Raw genomic sequence first — 23891 nt, 5'->3', positions numbered from 1 at the left:
ACAAAACTGAAAACAAAAACTTGTGTTTCCCCATAACCCTCAAGCTGTTGGCCTCGAGGAGGCGCACTTCAGTGTCTTCAGCCTTTTGTGAAGTGTAGCAAAGTCACTTTGTCCACATAGTAGAGAAAAGCATTCGACATCACATTTGAGTTTAGGCTTTAGTTATTGAGTAGATAACCTTGACCAAAAGTTAGGAGGCGGGAAAGACAGCAAATTTTGTTAGTTCTACTACAAAAAACAAAGTTAGAAAAATCAGGTTATACTTGGGTCATGGAGACTTTGTGGTGGACAAAGCAAAAGAAGGAAGAAACGGAAAATTATTTGTCCTTTTGTCTCAACCAGTACAAGAAGAGAAAGAATCTAGATGCAGTTTGACCCTGTGGGGCAGAGAACCTGACATTGATCTTGGAGCACAGATAATGTCCAGGAGGACTGTGGCCGACTGCCCTCCCAGATAAGGGAAGAGCCCATGCAAATGAAGACAACCTTCACAGAAGTGGAAAAACTAGTTCCCTGAGTGCATTTGCTTAGAGAGCTCCAATTGGTTGGTGTCTGGGAAGTATTTGTGTAGTACATTAAGGGCTGAGATCACCAGAGGGGAATTTAATCATGTAAAAGCATGCTGTGGTGGCCAGGAGTTGAGCTCTAGCCTACCACACCTGTGTGTGACTTTGGTCAGAGTCTGGAACTCAGACCTGGAGGGTCCATGCTGTTATTATCTATTCTGTCTGCCGTCTTTGTGTAAAAGGAGGTCCACAGTTAGGAAGACACCGTGGTCCCTAAGCTGGCTGATTTCAAATTATCTTACTGAAATGGCACATGGCTCTCATCCTAATCTACTCTTAGAGGCTTGGGTCGGGAGAGCCAGGCTTCCAGGGCTGAATCATAACTAACTTCACCTTAGGGAGCATCCTGACCTTGAACAGGTCCCACAGCCTTGTTCTCTTTCCGTTTCTTCATCATTGAGAGCATAGCACTAGTGGGACCTGTCTTGTACCCTTTTAAAATGAAGGTTAACTAAGCTAAGAGTCATACTGTCCTTAGAAAAATGCCAACCCGTTAAATACTATATAAACATTTAGTAAATACAGCTAGGACTTACAGACTTCTAGAGACCTGTGAACACATTCCCCAAAGTCCGCAATTCTTAATTGAAACCTTCAGCGCTATTGCTGCACACACATCTGGGATACTCTGGGTACGGGCCTTGTGTTCATCCCTGTGCAGATCTTTGTGCTGTGTCTGGCAGGCAACAGCAGCTCTGTACTAGGCTGTGAGGCTTGCCTCGGCTTAACTCCCGGATTCTTCCCATTTTCCCCAACAGTTTAAGTCAATTAAGGCCAGCAGCTGGGCAGTGCTCCTTCTTAGGGGAGGGTGGGGTCTCAGTGTTGCTTTCTAATCTCACAAAGTTATTGTGTTCATTTGAAACAGTATAGCAAGCATGTGATATGTCTCAAGTTAGAGAAGGTGCTACAATGTTTCTCAGTATGTATCATCATTATGCAAATGAGTACCATGTATGGAAATTTGGGATCTAGATTGCCTTCCTGTATAGTATGTGACAATGGGCCTGTCTGCCAGGAAATAGAAGACTCAGAATTCAGCCTGCCTTTTCTACTATAGACTGAGGGAAGTAAGGGGTGTGTATGTGTGCAATCTTCCCCCACCTCTCGGCCCTGAAACTGCCAAGAGATTCTGTTTGTATAGCACACAGGTGCAAGTGAGAGCCTGACCATACAATGACAGGGCAGAACTCAACAGGAAGCCAGCGCGGGTAAAAGATGGCTTTCTTTTCTCACTGTCTCTGTCTCTGTCTCTCTCTCTCTGACTGTCTGTCTCTCTCTCTTTCCTCCTTCCTTTCTTTTGCTTTCTTTCCTCCTTCCTTCCTTCCTTCCTTCCTTCCTTCCTTCCTTCCTTCCTTCCTTCCTTCCTTCCTCTTCCTTCCTTCCTTCCTTCCTTCCTTCCTTTCTTTCTTTCTTTCTTTCTTTCTTTCTTTCTTTCTTTCTTTCTTTCTTTCTTTCATAATTACATAATTTTATTGAAAATCTATTCTTTTCTCATATAATACATCCCGACTATAGTTTTTCCTCCCTCTACTCCTCCCAGATTTTCCCCATTTTCCTTCCCCTCCAGGTCTACTCCCCTTGTGTCTCTTGTTACAAAAGAATAGGGTTCTAAGAGATCACAACCAGATATGACAAAATAAGATAAAATAAGATGAAGCAAAAACTTTCATATCAAAGTTGGGTACAGCAACCCAACAGTAAAAAGAGTCCTAAGAGCAGGCACAAGAGTCAGAGACTCTCTTGTTTTCATAGAGGTCCCATAAAAATACTAAGCTAATAGCTATAATACATATGCAGAGGACCTGGTGTAAACCCATGTAGGCCCTGTGTTTGCTGCTTCAGTCTCTGTGAATTCTTATGAGCCTTGCTTAATTGAGTCAGAGCGCTGCGTTTTCTGTTGCTCTTTATCCCCTCTGACTCTTACACACTTCTGCCTCCTGAGAGATGTCCTGAGCTCTGAGGAGAGGTGTTTTAGGTAGGGATTCTTTTGTTGTGACAAAACACCATGGCAGAAAAGCAAGTTGGGGAGGAAAGAGTTTATTTGGCTTACACTTCCAGATTATCGCCCATCATTGGAGGAAGTCAGGCCAGGAACTCAAGCAGAGCTGAAACCCGTAGGCAAGAACTAACGCAGAGCCCATGGAGGGGGGCTGCTTACAGGCTTGCTTCTCCTGGCTTGCTCAGCCTGCTGCCTTATAGAATCTAGGGCCACCAGGGATGGCACCACCCCCAATTCCTCACCGAATTGATCACTAATTGAGGAAAATGCCTTACAGCTGGGTCTTATGGAGGCGCTCCTCCACAGAGCCTTCTTCCTCTCTATGACTCTAACTTGTGTCATGTTGACACACAAAACCAGCTAACAAAAACAAGAGGGATTTGATGGAGACCTCCAATTTAGATTCTCTCTTTGTGAAATGTCCGGTTATGGGTCTCTGCATTGCTCCCATATGCTGCTAGAGGAAACCTCTCTGATAATAACTAGGTAAGGCACTGATCTATGAGTATAGCAGAATATCATTAAAAATCAATTTATTGATTTTTTTTTAGATGGGTAGTGTTTGGTTTAATCCTAAGTCTCTGGGCTATCTAATCTCTGATTCTTGGTCACTCAAGCAGTATGGGGTATGTGTTGGTATCAGGACCTCTGAAACCTGTGACATCACATAGGTGGGACCTGCAGACCTGTTGCCAAGACAACAGCCACCATATTCCCAGAATTCACTTAGCTCACCTCCCACCTTTATCTGTGTTACGTCATTATTCATATATATAAAAGGAGAATGCCCCTTCCCTCCCTCTCTCTCTGTACCCCCCTCTCTCCCCCTCCTTTTCTTTCTGCTGCCACCTTCCCCCTCTCTCTCCTAATAAACCTCTTACAAGTGGAACTGTTTTGGCCTGGTATGCTGTGTTCAGATGCAAGCTGCTATTCTAACACATCAGTATGGGTTCCTTCTCATGGAGAGAGCCTTATGTCATATTAGGCATTGGTTGGTTACTCCTGTAACTTCTGTGCCATCATTGCCCTATCATATTTTGCAGGCAGGACAGATTGTACGTGAAAAGTTTTGTGACTGTGTTACTGTCCACATTTTTCTTTGGGTAGTCTACAGAGTACCTTCCTGCACAAAAGAGACTGGAATGTAGGGACGAAGGCTCCAGGTAGGCACCTGCTTGACGTCTCCATGTTCAATGACTTGAATGAATGCTGTCCTGAGCAGTGAGGCCCACATTTCAGTTTGCAGAGAACAACCCCTATGTCTTAGCATCAGCTTGGGGATTTCCATAGGACCCTCTTGGTCAACAACTCAATTAAGTACAACCTAGTCCCTCCACTGGAATCCTTACCTCACTACAAAAGACGGCCAGTTGAGGCTCCATATCTTCCATTACTAAAAGTCCTAATTAGGATCACCTTCATGGATTTCAGGAAATTTTCATTGCACTAGGTTTTCATACCATTCCCAAATGCCCCCTGATTTAAGCCATTTCTAACTACACAAACCGTCTGTCTCCTACCTGATCTCTCTTGTTCCTGTCCCCACCCTCCCTCAGTTTCATCTGTAAAATCTATTCTATTTCCCTTTCCTGGGGAGACCCATGTATCCCTCTAGACCCCACTATCTAACTTCTCTCTGAATCTACAGATTATAGCTTGGTTATCATTTAATGGCTAATATCTACTTATAAGTGAATACATACTATATTTTTCAGAAAGAGAGCTTTCAGAGTTCCAGCCCAACATCACAAAGTCAAGGGCAAGAGCTTGGCTTGAAGCTAATAATATATCCAACACTAGAGTAAGATAGATGCTCTCACACTGGATTTGAAAGTATTGGATTAGATCAATGTGTGAAAGTCCTTACAGAATGTGTTAAATCAAAAACAGTACAACTAACAAAGTATGGCCACACAAAGTCTTACCTCTGTGGTAAATAGAGGGTTAATTTTCTGCTTGAAATTTAATGTTCCAAAAAAATGGAAAAGAACTTGGCGCATCAGAGGTACATGAGAAGGTCAATGTGGCTGAAGTGCAAGGAGGTGCCTTGGTGAGTTTGGAGAAGATGCAGCTCATCTGTTTGGACTTCATTCTGAGGTCAACAGGAAGCCATTGGGGGATTTAAACAACAGAATGGTGTATCTCACCTTGACTTTCGCATTAAAGGTGGTGACTGATTAGATGTAGGTGGCTGTATTTAAAAGATCACTGCAGTATTTATCATGTGTCTCTCCAGAGGGAGCTATTCATAGAACTAGATAAACTATGATGCTTAGATAGGGGCAAGAGTGGAAAAGCTAAAAAGAATGAGATTTGAGATTTGTTTTGAAAGTATATTGCAAGATAATATATCCAACACTACATAGAGTAAGATTTAGAAGAAGAAAGGACTTAAGACAAAAGAGTGAATGTGAAGGAACTAAAAATGATGTTAAAGAGTGATGGAGATAAGAGTCATCAAAAGTACCTATAACATGTAAAAGAGCTGCATTGTAAAAAGAAGCTACACTGAATGACAAGTCACAAATGTGTCTCTGCTAAAACCAGAAAATTCTACTTGCAACTATTGGAAGGAGAGCCATGTGTGCTCTTCTTTACAAGCATCCTTGGGGTAGCCACTGCCACTTAAAAATAGTCAAATCTTCCAGGGAGGATTTCTGAGGGGAATCTGTGGGAATACTTATAAAATTTCAAGGCATATACAAACTAATTCTTTTGCTATCGTTACGACATCTAAGAGAAGAAACAGCCTTCATTGGTGATGATCAGCAGATTTTTAGAGGTGATGGTGACTCAGAAAAAGAAAGAGTAAGGATCAGAATCCATGGGGAAATAAAAGTTGAATCTTCATCTGAATTATTTCAACTGAACAGATATGATAATTACCTGGAACAAATGACCCAGCTGCAGGCTGCACTAATCCCATGTGCATACTGATGTTACACAGAGACATTGAAGTAGTGCTCCATGCTTTCATTTCTCTGTGTGGATGATTTCATGGGCATCATAATAAAATCTTAAACCAGGTGGATTAGACTGACAAACCTGCAACTACCTTCACTATAGACTTTAAACTGAGAAAGGAAAACTGTACCTGTCAAAGAAAAGTGAAATCTTCTCATTTGATTTCAGAAAGCCCCCCTGATATTAATAATGATATGTGAAGTTATTAACTCCTACAAAGAAAGGTTTTTTTAGTATATAAACTCTCACTCATTGAACTTGATCATAGAATGAGAGGTTTCTAACCTTTGATTTTCAATATATAGGAACAGTCTAAGTTTTCTGTCATGTAAAAATCCTAGCTTATGATGGCTGTAAATGACCCTTCAGGAGGGTCACAGATGGCATGTCAAATGTGTTGATGGAGACACTGATGAGCAATTCAAGAGACCTTTTGATTGTTTTTGAATTCCCCTCTGTTGTCACAAAATTTCTAGTGACACAGCCTTAGCATAGCGTCAATGCCCGAGCCTTGTTTTTATATGAACCACACTTGGGTAATGGTCTATTCATTCTTAGGGATGAAATGAGTTCATATTTACAGTGGGCTTAGGATGTGCTACCTAAGTGTGAGGACCAACAGACCTGGATGACGTGGTGGGAGGTTTTGTTTGGGTTTTAGCTCTTCACAATGAACCACAGAAGGATGTGGGTAACTTGATAAATAGGGTGCCCTATGAGCAAATGTTTTTTTCCTCTGTATTTATGCAACTATGCTAGAACCTATAACAAAGGACATGAAGAAACCTAACATGCAAAGGAGTTGGCATATTATTTACTTATATTTATAAAGAAACTATCTTATGCAAAACGGTTTGCACTTTATTTGTAGAAGGAATGTAAAAACTGTGAAATATAATGGTTTATGTTGAAGTCACTTCTAGCCTTTCACAAGAGAAGAATATTACTGAGAAAGCTGGGAGGTGGTACCACTGGAATGTCACAAAAACTAAAACTTCCTGGCTGTGGGTTCCAAGTTATAATTCCAAATTTACAACCTAAAAAATGTTTTAAAGTCCTAACAGTGTTCCAGCAAGGAAGAAGCCTTGGGCCATACACGGGAGCACAGGTCTCACTGTGCAAACAGCTTTCGCTCTCTATCGAATCATGGAGAGACTGCCTAGCTGAGTGTGGAGAGCAGCAGAGGTGTGTCTTCATCCTAACATTCAATAACTTAGTATTTCCCTAGAGAGACAGCATAAAGTACTAAAAAGAAAAAAACCTGACCATCCATCTCCACTTCACAAAGCACATAGGGAGTTCTTGGAATCATTCCTTTCTACCAGCCTAAGTTAGGGAAGTTTTCTGTGTTAGGCAATAGAACAATCACGCAACAGTAACTTGTTTCTCAGGCTCCCCTTCTGACTTATTTAATCATTTGCAAGAGTGAGTGTAGGGTACTCCACTATTGGTAATGCCAACCATGAATGCTAGGATTTAACCCATGTTTATTTATTCTAATAGGTAGTGATGATGATTCTATTGCTACAAAATGCAATGTGCAGTGCCTCTAAGGAATTGGGTCATTGACAATCAGTTATGCATACATTATGGTAGTAAACATATTTTAAATAACAACGAATCATGAAATACAGTTCTGGCTCCCATCAACTTGAAAGTATCTAAAGGTCTAAAGTCCAGGCTACCCTGGAAATGTGCTTAATTGTCTGTTACAAGCCTGCATACTCATTTTTATTTTCTTAGCTTTCACTTCCTTCCGTTTTCTTTAAATGTCAGAAAGAAGATGAGAAGTCACTCGGAGAAGGAGCTAATTATAGCACATAAGCATTCTGGAGAAGGCAGGAAGAAGAGGAAGCCACATGACGACAACTCTGAGAGTGGAACTGTCTGCCCAGGAGAAAAGAACTAGACAGGAGACAGGAGTGCAGACACTGCCCAGAGCTATAGTGGGGAACTGCCCAGACACTCTGGCTTCTAATTGCTTTACTTATGGACCATCTACTTACACACTTTTAAGAATTCGCCCCAACTGGCCCTCTTCAGCTTAGCCTCTACACAAAAAGCAAGTCAGAACAAAAGATCTTCAGGAACCTTCCAACCGCTTTCTATGCTTTGACTTCTCAAAACTTCTTCAAAATACTCTTTTAACTTAACGCTGTGAATTCCAAACATATAGAATGTGACATTCTTTCTTTTGTTGCACTGAGACTACTGTTGTTACTTGTCCCCTTCTAAGCTGGCTTTTCCTTTCATGCACGAACATTTTCAAATAAAAATTACCCTTTCCTGGTGTTTTTGACCATGCCTCTTCCTGCATGAAGTTAGTACATGCTGCCTAGGACTCAGGCCAATTGGCTATGAGTTAAACAGAGATGAGTGAAGCTTGGACCTTATCCTTACAGCCTCATCTAGCCAGGGGCTGGTGGTCAACTCTGGACATAGACTTGTAATGTAATTCTGACTTCTCTGCCAGCTTTGGCAAGTTATTTCAACTAGTCAGCATTCCAAGATCTCCTTGCACAAATGCTATGGCTATCATATCTGTTTCATAGTTGGAATCAATGAAATACTAAAGTACAAGTCTGAGAGAAAATTCTCAGTAAATGTATCTGTGTGATAATTGCTGAGGGTGGTACTAGTTACTGTCCCGCAGCTATAAGAAAATGCCTGACAGAAGTACCTTAAGAAAAAAAAGGCTTCATTTTGATCCTGGGGATCTATATGATGGTGGAGAAGGCTTGGTGTGGCAGTGTGATGCTGCTGGTCACATTGCATCTATAGTCGGGAACTGGTTGGGGAGTATGATGTGGCTGATCACACTGCATCCACATTCAGGAACTGGAGAGATGAGTGCAGACATTCATTTTAGGAATTTTTTTTTTCCTCCTTTTTATCCAGTCTGGAATCCTAGTCCATGAGATGGTGTTGCCTGCTTAGGGCAGATCTTCCCTCCCCAGTTACACCTCTTCATAATCACCCTCAGGGGCATGCTTTGGAAGTATTTGTCTATAAGGAAATGCTGAATCCAATAAAGTTGACAATAAAAAGTAAACATTGTAAGGGTTTAGTTTTGTTTAGAAGACTTTTCCTTCTAAACTCCCCTTTGCTTTTATTTTCCATCCTACCTCGCCACTAGCCACTAGAGGTCACTGCTTGGTGTTTGTTTATTTGTTTGTTTTTATGGTAAAGAAAAGATATTTTGGTGTCTGAGCATATATGGGGTCTGAGCATCATTTGGCTTGCCATTGCATAGGGACACAATAGATGTCAGCCTTATATTTCATCGACTTGGCCCTCTCTTCACAGTTCTGATCTTTGTGAATCATTCAGTGTAGGAGAAAGACACAGGTGCAATTACACATATAGTGCTCAGTGTCAAGGTGTTCCCTCTATAAATATTCATTCTGAAGTTGTGGGACATTAGGCTCTGAGAGGCAAAAGTGAGGTAGGCAGGACAGCCACAGCCTCTGCCTTCATGTGCATGTGGAGCCTTATAGATGGCAAGTACATTCATAAGGCAAAACAGAGACCTCTGGGAAGGTGTGGGCTTGGATTTGGCTTAGACTCTGAGGCAACACCTTCTACTACAGTGGGAATCTTATGTGCATGATGGTGACTTACAGCTGTCCAAACCCCAGTGAAATGAACAACTGAAATGTTTTAAATGTCAGAGAGGATACACAGGAGAACACCAATGTCCATTTATATGGTTGGCTTTAAATGGAGACTGAGGGGTAACCTTAATGTTTTCTAACCATGTCCTGGCTGGGAATGCCAGGGCGCTGAAGATGGATTACTTCTCTCTGTGTCCTATTTTGAGAATGAGAATGGAGAGTAAGGTATGAATTTGGACTTAATGCGGTAGGGCTGGAAAACACCAACTCTATCAACTGTATCAAATGGCTGAAGGTCTGAATTCCCAAGGCTTCCAGAGGCCTTCAGGTCACCGTGAAACTGGCTTGGCAGTGAGTTCATATAAAAAGAACAGCCAGCTGCCTAGCCATCTGTCCTGGGTCCGGTGATTCAGAAGGTGATGATGGTCTACTCACAGCTGAGCATGCAGGCAGGTCGAAGGCTGAGGCCTGGCCTTAGACCCCCCTCCTGCAACAGGACGGAGCTGGATGCTAGGTTAGGACCTAGCTAAGTTCCAGATTCAGCCCCTTGTTCCCAGCTTACTCTGAATTACATCATACTAACTGTGCCATAACCAAAGAGAGCTAAGGAGGAACCATGGAAGAACTTGGAAAGTGATGGGAGAGGCTAAGGATGAGCTTAGTTACAATTTCTGGGTCAGTTTCAGTGCTGTGGGAAGGGGTACAATCTTGACCTCAAGGCCAGAAAGAAGTCAAAGACTTAGGTTACCTCTATGCTTCTCGACTGGTTGCTAAGCAACCACAGCCTACTGAGCAACTATGAAGAAGATGGACCAAGCAAGTTTCTAAAGGGCACCACATCTAGGATTTGTGTTTCTGGTAAAAGAGACTGTTTGCATACAGGGCGGAGGCGCTTCTGGGGAAAACGGTAACAGGATCACTTTGAGCTTTTAGAGAAAGTGCACTTTCACTTTTACCAATTAAAGTTCTACCTCTCCCTTTCTAATTGAGCCCTTCCTTCCCTATCTGGGACAACAGAACGAATATGCCAGCTCTGTGTAGTTACTGGGAAAGGAAGTGGGTGGCTTCTGGGTCATTTATGAAGTGCAGCTGTACATTCAGAGGGGCCTCCGCCCAGCCTAGTCAGCCAGCTGATAGCTCAAGAATGAAACCACATCACCAAGACTGACAGGGGCTCTTTGGGCTTTCTCCTCTGCCTCCCCCACCCTTAGGAATTTGTCAGGCCTTCAAGCAGAGCAGAGAACAGGCTCTGAAGCAAGAACAGTGCCATCCTGGCCTCCACCACCCGGTCTGCAAAAACAAAGACCTGCTCTCCATACATTCCGTGCCTGTACCTCAGAACAAGAGGGCTGTGTCTTATGGTGCCGAGGAATGGGAATGTTAGCATCATTCAGAGGATGGGAAATTCTGTCTCCACCCCCACGTTCCCAGCGTCTCATGGGAGACACTTCATTCCTCCTTTCTCATCAACTCTTCTTTTCACCCTGTGAATTTTTGAGTCCATCCCTCCCACTTCCTCCAAGTCTTACATGAGACTCAGTCTGTTTCACTTGAAAACACTAGTTTCAGGGTTTGAAACTAGGGTTTGAAAGTAGCGGTTGCTCCGCTACTTCTGCACATACCCCACTAGCCCCCCCTTACCTTCCACTCATATTTAAATCGTGGGAAGACTTCCTAGTTTTTTTCTCCTCTGTACAGCATCACTGTTGAGCACCGCAGTATGGAGTAGGCGCCCCTCAAATGGTCCATGAATAGCTAGGCAGAGAATAAACATATCCAACAATAGAAGACACATTGCAGGATTTTCTCTGTCCAATCACATTAGGGCAGTGGCAGGCCTACGATTTGACAGGAAAAGGGAGGCGGAGCTAGGAGTTTGGGGGGGGGGGGGAGAGAGAGAGAGAGAGAGAGAGAGAGAGAGAGAGAGAGAGAGAGAGAGAGGTAGCAGGAGGGGAGAAGAGGAGAGGCCAACACAGAGGTTTTAAACAGCCACGGGTAGCTAAGATTGTCACAAGGTTGGAATAATTGGGTTAAAGCTTCATCTTTATCAGTTGGCTCTGAAATTATTGTATTGGCATTTTGTAAATTGCGATCTTATTGTAATATAAATATGATTAGATGATTAAGCCTTAGGAGTCATGTTTCTACTGTTGAACTAGGTGTTGCGATGGCTGATGGTGTGTATGGGGCGTTGCATGGAAGCGAGATGAACTCGCTAGCTGGGAGAGAGTAGCTCAGCGGTGAGAACACAGAGAGCTGGACCCCCGGGACATAGTGTTGTGGCCTCCGCCAGTAGCGATACTAGAGCGGGAACATGGACCAGCAAGGCAGAAGAGATGGCGGGTTGACCTTTTAAAATATTTCCTGCAACAAAGATAGGCATAGATTGTGAACTAGTGTGCTTCTTCAGTTCACTAAGTGTTAGCACTTCCTGAGAGTCTGGCAATGTGTCCTTTGTGACACCATGAATATCAGTAGTAGTTTTTCCTGGCATTCAGTTACCTCCTAGTGAGCAAGCTTTCCAGAGATGCAGAGTGAACTAATGGGAACTTTCTCTGTCTCTGTGTCTCTCTTTCACACACACACACACACACACACACACCATTTTTTTAAGGAGTTGACCCAGGCAAGTCAAAATCTGCAGAACCACGGTAGGGGGAGAGCTTAGTCAGAAAAGTGTGTGCGTGTGTGTGTGTGTGTGTGTGTGTGTGTGTGCGTGCACAAAAGCATGAGGACATGAGTTTGTTGAGCCTCAGAACCCACATAAAGGAACAAGGCTTGGAAGCACAGGATTTGCTATGCTGTGCTGTGGAAGAGCAGCCAGGTAGATGCCCTGAGGCTCAGTGCCAGCTAGCCTAACCTAATTAGTGTGTGCCAGGCCAGTGAGAAAGCCTGAGGAACAATACTGAAATTAACCTCTGACCTCCTCATGTCTGAGCATTTGCAAACCCATAAACAAGCACACCCATGAGCAGAGAGACAGAGATATATACACCAAACTGTTCTTAAAAATTTTTTAATTCTGTAAAACAAACTATCAGAGTAGACACCCAGAATTGGCACCCAGAATTGCAGCTCTACTGGTTGTCAGCTTTCTCTCTTTAGGCTTTAAGGGCTCATGTGTATTTTGGATGGGGATCTTCTTTATTCAGTTTACTGATTTAAATGTTAGTCATATTTTAAAAAATATAGTCATAGCAAAACCCCAGACTGCATTGGCCTAACCTCTGGGCAGCACAGCCTACAGAAGGTTACACATGACCATGATCACACAGACCTGTAGGCAGATGGTGACAGCTGGATGTCATCATCCTTCAGATGACAGATGGATGAATATCTATGTACACTGTCTGTCTTCAGGGTGAGCTGGGACTATCAGGAGAAGTTCTTCTGTAAGCTTTAATCTTCCAGGTCACATTTGTTAATGGCTCTTGCAGATGGAGAGAACTCAAGCGGGCATACCCACAGGTATGTTGATCTCACAGGAACCTGTACATATTGTTATTACTTTTGAAATGTGAGAAACAAAACAAAAGATCTGACCAACTCATATGAGGTGGTTCCACATCTAATAAATAACAGAGGTCAAATTTGAATACAGGCCACTTCACTGCAATAATTTTTATTTCCTTTTCACTACATCATAATATTTAAAAAAATATATTTAGTTTGAAGCCTTATTTCCAAACAAAATTAAAAAGAATTTATTTAACTGCTAATTCTACGCTATCCTTCTATCTCCACTCACTACTTTTCCATTGCCATGATAAAGCACCGTGACCAAAGCAGCTTACAGAAGGAAGAGTTTTATCATCGTTAATGCAGGGATCATGGCAACAGGCAGACACAGCACTGGAGCAGTAGAGAGATCACATCTCAATCCACACACAGGAAGCAAGAGAGCTAACTTGAAATTGTACAAGTCTTTTAAAACCTCAAAATGACATACTTCCCCTAACAAGGCTCACCTCCTAACGCTTCCTAAATAGCTATCATGGGGGCCATGGGTCCAAATGCCAGAGAGTTTTGGGAGACATCTAAGCCACCAATGATACGATAGACTAACTCTTTGCTGTTTTACCTCCTAGATTCTTACTATAGATAATGGTGCATAACTTCGTGATATTATAGTTTGGATATGGCTTGTCTCTTTAATGCGTGTGTTGGAATTTTGGTCACCAATACAGTGAAATCCCAAATGTTTAGAATTTTTAGTGAGGTCTAATGGGAAGTGATTGGGTCATGAGTGCCCTTATGAAGGGATTACTGGTGGTGTCATGAAATGGGTTAAGCCTCTCCCTCTCTCTCCTGTCATATGCTATGACACAGCCAGGGAACAGACCTCATTAACTACCAATATCATACTATTTGGACTTTCCAGCCTCCAGAATTGTCATCCAAGTAAGCTCATTTTCTTTATAAACTAGCCTGCCAGTGGTATTTTGTTGTAACAACACAAAATAGACTAAGACAGATTTTTTCTCATTAATAATTCTCCTCTCTCACACACATACACACATGCAAAGTTATGAGTGAACCAACCATTTCATATTCGATCTGCAGCTGGTGAGAAGCCTGGTACTGAGTCAATACCTTGAAGGGGAAACTCCTCACAGGTCATGATTATGACTGAATTTATCAAGGAAAAAAAAAAAGGCCTCTTTTATTCCAGACCAGACTTGGAACACACAGACACAGTCTTTCTCAATGTGCAAGGTACATTGTTGGCACTCTAGAGATCTATTAACTGTCTCTGCTCACTATATAAAGAAATTCTCTATACAGAATATTCTTCTTTAACAACCTCAATTTCAACAGGCAATACGGGAAATAGACAACAAGTCAAAACTGTATTGTATGTGGAGTGCTAGCTTTACCAAAAGATGAAGCACATGGATGCGGGAATTCAGTAACTGTTTTTTGGCAGCTTGTCCATGATTGCCACTTTACAGGATACAAAATGGACAGTGTCATCACTGCCTCAAGGACACAGGGAAGAGGAAAGGAGGAGGATTTATGGCACGGCTATTCTACGGCAGTTAATTCTATCTTAGTTCTCATAACACCCCTCCAGGCAGTCAGAGAGGAAAGTCTACCTCAGCAAAGATTCAGTTTACATTGACCAAGATCACAAGACTGACAAACACTAGGAAGTCAACCCAGATTTCTTTCTAAATACAAATCCATGATGGTTTATAGTAAATCTCACTAAAAGCACTATAGGTCATGTGGGGATACAGCTCTGAGAATGCATTGGTAAGGTGGAAGAAGTCTCTGCTGTCACCTGAGACCGACTTTAAGAGGAACAGCTGATACTGTCCAGGTAGAGAAGTAAAGAGTGTTTAATGAAAAGAGAAGAATAGAGCAGAATCCAGAAGGAAAGGCACAAGGGATGCAGCGTAGAAGCTGAATCAGCTTTTAACGATTAGTAACATCAGCTTGATCTCCTGGAGGCTGCGGTCAGTGCGAATCACTTAAAAATCTGATAGACAGCCTTAGAAATTAGGTGAAAGACCTTGGCAAGTGTCCTGAAAAGAGCTATATGGGACAGAGTGGGAAGATGACTGACCAGTCAGTTCAGAATGGCACAGAAACAAATAAATAAATTCCAGGCAAAGATGAGGGAGGCTGGTAAAATTTATGAGCTAGAGGTCTGAGGAAAGATGAGAAGAAAAGTAGAACACCGTATCTGTATATAAAGAGGACACTATAGCTTAAGTATGGCTTGCTCCCCATGGACTCATGTTCGAATTCCACTGTAAGTCATTAAAAGGATAGAGGTTTAATCCAACTGTAATGTTTATAGATGGGTGGGACTCTGGGAGTGCTACTATTAGGTAAGATCCAGGTAGGGCCCTTAAGTATAGTTAGCTTCCCATTACTGAGATGATAATCAACTGGAGATAATCAACTTAATAGAAGAAAGAGTTGTGTTCTGATGTATGATGAGGATGGCCAGGGACTGGGGTGGTTGAGACAGAGTAAAAACAGACTAGAACTGATGGGATGACCGTATGTCTGGAAGCCACCAGAGAAGCTGCTAGTGACTTATACAGGAAAAATTTCAGGCTCTGTGTGGCTAAACCATTAAAGAAAGTCAGGAAAAATCCCCCAAATTAGAAGTAATCAAGACATGAAGTAGAAGAATCAGAAGTTAATGTTCAGTGAGGGAAAACCAAGTTGTTGCAAAATGCATAATGAGGTATCTAGTGAAGAAATATTCCCATCAAAAAACCAAAAAAGCCCAAACAAAACCTAAAGGTATTTTATTCCTAATAACTTAAAATGTAGAGAAAAATGAAGTACCACATATCCAAGTAAAAACCACGTAGCCCATCTAACTTATTCCTTCAGGTAATGTTGAAATGTCTCTTGCTACCATCCCTATCCTAGGACTCACTTAATCTAAAACACAGCAAAGAAGAGGGAACAATAAGCTCTACTAATTTCCCCCATCTTTATTTGATCAATCACTTGCTGTCATGGGAACAGGCTTGTTCAAAGATATGGGAATAAGTTCAGAGATACCATGTTTCTCTGTATGGTTCATACTGTCAAGCTAAATGGGTAAGTGGCGATCCACATAACAAACAAAGACACATAAGCTGGACGAATAGCCAATAATTAATATGGGGTATCAGGGAAAGTCTGTCCAGCATGCTATCATGAGCCACATTCCAGCCCCATGAGATGGCATCAGGTCAGACAACCAGATCAGCAACTGCACTTTGATTCTTGCTTCTATCCACTCCCAGGTTTTGCAAGCCTGGAACTTCCACCTATCCAGGGCAGATTGCTGGAGCTTATCTGGTGTTTATTAATGCAGAACTCACTGTACTGTCATACTTTGTCTGAACCAAGAGTCCCATTACCCAGAAAAAAAAATTCAGAGCCCTGTAACACTCACCACATGCAATCTGAGTTTTTCTATTGTTAGCATTCCGCCTAAAAGGGAATTGCAGAATGTGTCATTTAATGATCATGTGGGTAGGTAACAACAACAACAACAACAACAACAACAACAACAACAACAACAACAAAATGAGTGTAGTAGGTCAGCCACAAAATACCACGAGGAAAAAGAGCTCCAGCTGTCAACTGACTGGAAGCATTTGCTTTGTGATCACTTTAGAACATCATTTGGAAACCACCTCGGAGTCCTGGAAGTCCAGTTTGCTCAACTTGGCATATAGTATTTAGGGGTTTGGGGTGGGTATGGAGACAGCCACTCATGGGATGTGGCTGTGTCACTAAACTTCTCTTACATTATCTCTCTATTGGATTCTGTTTCCATCACCCCATTAGAGTTCAAAATTATTGTGTGCAAGGCACTGTGGTTGTTCCTGCAATGCATGAACTCAGAGAGAGCATTCAGTCTGAAAGGTAGGTTCTTTGTTTTCCAGTTTTCCATGTGGGAATCAGGTTCCAGGGAACCAGGATCTGACCACACAGATGCAGACTCAAAAGACAATGGGATTCATACTTCTTCAATCTATGTTTCATCCTGGTTGCTGAAGTCTGTGTTGTTCACATTGGGTGCAACATTCACCCTTATGAAAGGTTTTGTGAAATCCTCTCAGCTCTTGTTTGGGATGATGCAAACCTACAGATTCTTATGCAACAACAGTGGCAATAATCACAGGCCTTAAAATAATGTACATATGGTTCATTTTATCCTCACAATGTCTTATAACATGGAACAGTTCAACTTTCAAAGCAATACACCAAGGCTTGGGCAACTAGCCCCAAATCCCCTACATCACAGCTAATAAAGGGAAGTGTCTACATTTGAACCAAGATGTACTGGTTATCTTTCTGTCTTTGTGATAAATAAACACAACCAAAAGCAATTTGGAGATGGAAGGATTTACTTAGCTTACATATCCATGTCATATTCCATCACTGAGGAGAGTCAAAACTAGAACTCAAGATAGGAATCTGGGGGCAGGAATTGAAGCAGAGACCATGCAGGAATATTGTTTACTGTCTTGTTTCGTTTGCTTTCTTAGATAAGCATACTCAAGACCATTTGCCCAGTGATGGCCCTGCCCTCAGTGAGCTGGGCCCTTCCACATCAATCACCAGTTAAGAAAATGCCCCACGGGCTTGCTTGCAGGCCAATATAATGGGGGCAGTTATCTCAGTTGAAGTTTCCTCTTCTCGAATGACTTCAGCGTGTGTTAAGTTTATTTTTAAAAAATTAACCAGTATAATAATTCTTCCAACATTGAAGCTGTTGGATCCAAAGTGTGAGGTGGGCCAGCAGCATCTAAGAATTTGCCTTTAATACAAATTCTCAGGGCTCAGCCCTGACTTACAACATCACAAAGGTTGGAGGTAGGCTCAGCAAACTGCACCTATCCTCCTACGAATTAGTACGCATGCCCAAGCTTGTCCAGGATCGAGCATGCAGCTCTGCCCAGTGCTGTGCACATCTCCTCTCCTCTCCATCCTTGCTAGCTTGTCCAGGATCGAGCATGCAGCTCTGCCCAATGCTGTGCACATCTCATCTCCTCCCCATCCTCACTAGCTTGTCCAGGATAGAGCATGCAACTCTCTGCCCAGTGCTGTGCACATCTCCTCTCTTCTCCATCCTCGCTGCCATGAGTGCAAAGAGCAAAAAAAGGAACTGCTCTATCGGATGGTTCTGTAAATGATGTGAAATTTCTCTTGTAAGTTCTTGAGATTGTGTTTGAGATTCTTGGTACTGAGGGGGAAGAAACTGGTCTCAGTACAAAGGAAGTGAGGTTAGCACATTGGACTTCATCTCTCTTGGACAGCAGTGTAAGGAGAATTGAAAACAATGCCTCAAAGAACTCAAGGGTGACAATCACACAAAGCAGAGATTGTATTGTCTCTACTTGTGATCAATTTTACATTATCTCCAGAGTAACATGTTTGTGAAACATACTACCATCACAATTACAAATAGTTTTGTGGATGTTTTTTGTCAATGATCATTAAATAAGAAAAATATTTTCCCAAGGAACTGTTTGTTACAAATGAACAATGTCATCTGCCACCACTGCCTGGTCCAATGTCATCTAAGTATTAAATCTCAACCCTTCAGTGCTCAGTGAAGACAATAGAACAGGAAGAAGTAGAGAAAAACTTGAGAACCAATACAACTATGACTGAGTTAATTTCCACCAAAATCCACAGGTTAAAAACAGTCTTTCCAAAACAAAGCAAAACAACCCTCGCCCCAAAACAACAAAACCATTCTTGACCAGGTTGAAAGCATTGTAGAGTGCTTGTTGAATTGATTCAAATATTGTTTCACAGTTTCTTTTATAGGAATAGTAGCAATAATAATCATAGTAAGTTTTTAAATAATTTATATTTTATTCTCACATTTAAAAAAATAATAGGTCAAGTAGCTCACAATCTGAAAAGTGGAGCTCAGGCCAGGTATGGTGTCCACCAGAGTGGTCAGAAGGCTGAAACAAGAGGGTCCAGGGTCTGCAGTCAGCATAGGCTGCATGGAGAGTATTCTAGGCTATCCTGGATGATGTTGAAATACTACACCTCAAAATAACTGAACCCCACCTCAGAGTTGTGCTAAGAGTTCAGTAAGTGAAATCTTAAATGAAAATCACTTCAAATACATTAATTAAGACAGCCAGGGAGTAAAAAGCTTTAGAATTGATTAACTGACTAGTAAGTGCCCAGGAAGTAGTAATAGATCAGATTCCAGTGATATATTAATATATATATATATATATATATATATATATATATATATATATATATACATATATATATATATATATATATATACATATATAATATATATAATCATTAAACATGCTTTGGTTGTTACCCTATTAGTATAACCAGCCAAGGCCTTGTCTGCTATGGTATCTGGCTGGCAGGCTGTTTGAAATAAAGTCTTACTACAGTTGGCCTCAAACTCACACTGCTCCAGCCTGGGCTTTCCAAATGCTGGAACTGTGGGATTGTATCATTGGCACTTGCTGCACTATGTTTACAATGGGTACTGAGAACATATCCAGAGTTTACCACAGAGCCTGGGCTGGAGCAACAGGAGGACTTCTTTCTTATTTATCACACAACAAATGTATGACGGTGTCAATTGTAAAGTAAGATATAGAAAAACCTGTCTGTTTTAGAATTAATTCCATCACTGCCTAGAAATCAGAAAACAATATGTATATGTTTGTGTATGGATATATGTATATGCATGTATATATGTGCATGCATGGGTGTGCATATACGTGTGCATATATTTATATATATATATATATATGTGCATGCATATTCACATGCAGATATATGTATGCATGTAAATAGCTGTGTGTGTTAAGGGTATAGGGCAAGAACTGGCTCACAAGGACATTTGACAATAGATGGAGTCATGGGTCCTACACTTAGAGGACAGAACACTTCCAGAGCTGCTTGTAAGCCAAATCAAAATGACTACAGCCAGTCAGTTACAAATCTACTTGTCTGTTTCTCATTTCTTGACATTATGTAGAAGATGTGGGGTTAGTGCTAAAATAGCATCAATTCTCTGCAGAGGTTTGCATGCTAGTAAGAGCTGTGCTCATGAAGAAATACAGATTGATGCTTTATATAGATCACGATGCACACAGTCAATAAACAGTGTAAAGGAAATGATCTATAGGGGTCGAGAGTGAGCAGCAAACATACAGCAGGAGTCTCCTTCTGTCCACTCGAGAAGGCTTTGTCCTCTTACACAGCTGGGCATGTGGCGCTCCTCCCTGAGCTGTCAGAAGAGAGTATCCTCTTCACTATGACCTCGTGCAAACAGAACAAAATAGAAAACAGTTAAAGCCTGGCACAGCCTGAGTGCTTTTGATATTCGTAGAATTGGCAAACTCTTGCCTTTTACACAAAAACAACACTTAAGAAGGTGAGATGGGGTGCTCCATTCCAATTCTCCTTAAAGGGCAGTCCTAGAGAAACGAAAAGAAAAACTCACTGCAGCAAAAGGGGAAACAAAGCAATTTATCATGAAATCAGAAGACAAGATCAGTCTGAGAGATAAGAAAGAACAATCTTTGTCAAAGAAGAGGTTTTGCCAAGGGATGATCTTTGATACCTGACAAAGCAGATATAAAATCCAGTCCACTCATCTCTCTGCTCTCTCATTCAACTCTATCTCCTTTCTATCTCCAGTGAGTGCTGATGGGACAATGAAGCTTTTATTATGCAGAGGGACGATAACCATTCTTGACATTTCCAAGTTGGCATTTTATGTTTGTTGGTTTACTTTCTGGCTTGTCATTGCCAAGATAAGGGCGCTTTTCACGTGGCACAGGTGGCTTGAGCCAGATTAGTACTGTCATTCATCCATTGTCTTCTTCCTACATCTGCTATCTATCACACACCCACAAGAGCAGTCCAAGCGTCATACCAGACCGCAGGAGCTTACACACAGGTTCTTTACTAAGGCCATCACAGGCTGGATGATCTGTTTGGGCTTTCTGGAATTTCAGGGAGAAATTTAAAATAAATTCAGTTTCCTTGTAATACCAAATCCTGGATCAATTGTACAACTCCTTGGTTAGTGATTACTGGTAGTGAAACAGAGACAAAGGTGAGTATAGTATTGCATGGCCATTGTGAGTTACTGTTATTTATTTATCCATCCATTCATTCATTTACTTAGAGACAGGGTCTTATGTAGCCAAGGCTGAACTCTAATTACTATGTAACTATGACCTTGAACCTCTTATCTGTCTGCCTTATTCTACTGAAGATTACAGTCATGTACCACCATGCCTGGTCTGCTTGCTTCTAGATCTCAAACCCAGAACTTCCTGGATGCTAGACAAACCCTCTACTCACTGAGCTACATTCTCAGCTCCATCCCAAGTTCTTGAATGCCAAGCACATAGCACAGTGTCTGTCCTCTGCCAAGTGAGGGGTTCAAGTCTCATACCAACTGAAAATGATCTTTTTTCCTTATTGTAATATGTGCTGCTCCAGATCTGACTACATTTATACTCTCTCTGTTTTTCTTTGAGGAAAAGAATCTCTCCATCTCTCTGATATCCCAAGACAGTTCTTTCAGAGCTAGTCCATTTTCCTCATGCATGCCATTGCTGTTTGTATGTCTAGAACCTGATCTCCGTAAGTGATACTTTTCTGCCTAACAGCTCACTAGTTGTTCTTACCATGTATATATGAATTGTGATAAAACTCTCATGTAAAACTAATATAAATAATTACGCATGGGTTTCTATTTGTTTATTTGCTTAAACTTGTTCTGTTTGCTATATAGTCCAGGCCAGCCTCAGATTACAGACCAAACTACTGCCTCAATCTCCCAAGTGGTTGGATTATTTTGATGCAACACTACCTATTAATCAAAGGTTTTTATGAAGCCAGAAAACTTGAAAGATGGGCATTTGCTCTCCTGTGATATGCCACTCAGGAATAAGTCTAGAACGAAGTAGAAGAGGTTGACTTCGCCCACTAAGAGAGGTATCTACAGGTAAAAGGAGTCTTGCTAGAGCATACATGTACTTTACCAAGTTAGGCCTAGACTGTATTAGGAAACTTTTGACAAGTTTTCAGAAAATCTCGATAAGTTGAAGGATAAAGTCAGAATGTAATATTAGTCTTGACTTTTGCTGTAGGGTAGACAAAAAGACTAGAATAATTGGTAAGGCTAGAGAGGGGCCAGATGAGTTCATATAACTTGGGACACCAAATTATAAATTAGAAAGCAAGTCCATCCCAGAAAGGTACCTGGAAGGCAGCACAGTTATGAGCTCTATAAGAAGCAAACAGAGGATTTCCTTACTTGCAGAGCCAAGGACAACCTGAGTGCGTTCTCTGGTTTGATGAAACTGTTCCTCTAATTTCTTTTAATCAACTTTCATGAAGTTGTTGCTTCTGTGTAGTTGTGCCATTTTGTCTAATAGTCTTGTGTTTACCTTGTATCTATGATTTGACATTCTTGTTCTTTATGTATAATTACATGAGAGTCCTTAGCAATGCAAAGAATTTTTCCTCTCCTAACTATTTTGGTTTCTGCCCTTCCTCCCTCTTATAGTGTTGCTTCTAAGAAAACAGTCATTAGACATTGTTATCTCAAACCATTCCTAGCCATAGCATGTAAGAGTTGACTGCGTGTGTGGGCCAGCCAGTGGATCTAAGGCACTGCTTTCCAACCTTCTTAATGCTGTGACCCTTTAATACAGTTTCCCATGTTGTTGTGACCACCCCCTCCATAAAGTTATTTTCATAATTAACTGTAATTTTGCCACTTTTATGAATCATAATGTAAATTTTGTGTTTTTTTTCCAGTGGTTTTAGGTAACCCCAAAGAAAGGGCCATTCAACCTTCAAAGGGGTCATGGCCTACAGGTTGAGAAATACTGGTCTAAGGAAAACTGAATATAAAAGAACATTCTAGAATCTTAGCAGCAGTGACACTTACATATATGTGCCCCCCAAAAGTGGCAGTGTGTGCCTGTAATCCCAGATCTCATTAGGGTAGGGCAGAAGAACTATTGTAAGTTCAAGGCCAGCCTTATCTACATGCAAAGTTCTAGGCACCCCAGGACTACATAGTGAGATATTGTTTCTAAACATAGAAACAACCCGACCAACCAACCAAACACCATGACAGCAAAGCTCAGAGAAATAATTTCACTTCATCTTTTGTTTGTCAGTAGTGGGGATTGAACCCATGTCCTTGCACACACTCGGGAAATGCACCACTGCCAACAATAGAGTCCTCTTACTCTGATGATTCACTTGCCTCTGACTGGAGAGGCTATGTAGACAGGGTTTGGACTGGTGCACATTCAATGTCCATTCAGCAATGTGAGGGGGTCATTAAAGAGGGCAATGTCCCTGGTACGTTCAAGGGAAATCACATGATCAGCGAAACTCTGGTCTGTTCTAACAGGTAGGACAGCTGATACAAGATACAAGGAGAGGAGCCAGGAGTTTCTTGCTAAATTCTTAAAATTGGCTGGGGCCACAGGAGATTTGAGTGACCACAACATTGAAAACGGGGAAAACAGTCTTGGCTAAACTTAGTTTTGTTTTCCCTACCGGAAAGCATGAATGAAGAGTAGAGTAATTAACAATAGCAAAAAATGCAAAAGGAGACAAACTGGATCTAAAAGGGACCTCTAAGTGTTATGCCAGGTGTTCTATGATTTAAAAAAAACAAAAACTAGCTCATATTGCCAGCTCCCCTAGCTCTTCTATAATCCTCCTAAACCTCCAGTCCTTCCTAACGTAGTACAATTATGCAATTTTAATGTATGCTAAATTCTTACAAAGCAGAGAGGGGTGTGCATTCTCTAATTTCTATGTGGGTCGGTCTCTCAGTATTAGGAAGAAGCAGGGTGGCTACAAATATTTAACCAACAAAGAACCCGTGCCAAATGCTGCTTAGGCTTGCTTGGCTTCTGCAACATTGTAGGGGTCATTAATTACTATTATCTAATCATAATTCGTGCTCTATGCTTGTTTAACATACTTATGAAATTTATGTTTTCTAGATTCTTCAGGTTTTGGTCTGGAGTCTGCCTATGGTTTTTAATCAACTTTAATATAGAGAAAACTATACTCACTGAAAACAACTCAAGTCATCTGTGAAACTGTGTGGTGTTTTCTTAAGATTAAGAAGGAAGAACTCTTTAAAGGGGGAATAAAACAATAGGGACATTCAAAGAGACAAAAGACATAAACTCTCACAGCCCTAATCCATAGAAGCCCTAATCCACCCAGTTTCTC

The 23891-nt window shown here is 41.5% G+C and overlaps 1 long non-coding RNA gene across 2 annotated transcripts in view; it reads right to left on the bottom strand.

Annotated features, from left to right (window-relative positions):
* Gm20139 (predicted gene, 20139) overlaps positions 1-23891 on the bottom strand; it is a 66199-nt gene that overhangs the window by 29800 nt on the left and 12508 nt on the right. The window contains exon 2 of one of the 2 annotated variants that reach the window (NR_038021.1): positions 10785-10898. This is a non-coding gene — a long non-coding RNA (predicted gene, 20139). Of the gene's footprint in view, positions 1-10784; positions 10911-23891 lie in introns of those variants that run through there. The other variant, NR_038022.1, reaches the window with a different exon arrangement.

The sequence above is a fragment of the Mus musculus genome, chromosome 10 (genome assembly GCF_000001635.26).
Source record: "Mus musculus strain C57BL/6J chromosome 10, GRCm38.p6 C57BL/6J".
Taxonomy (NCBI): domain Eukaryota; kingdom Metazoa; phylum Chordata; class Mammalia; order Rodentia; family Muridae; genus Mus; species Mus musculus.
The sequence above is the reverse complement of the archived record's forward strand: the minus strand, read 5'-3'. Positions and strand labels throughout refer to the sequence as shown.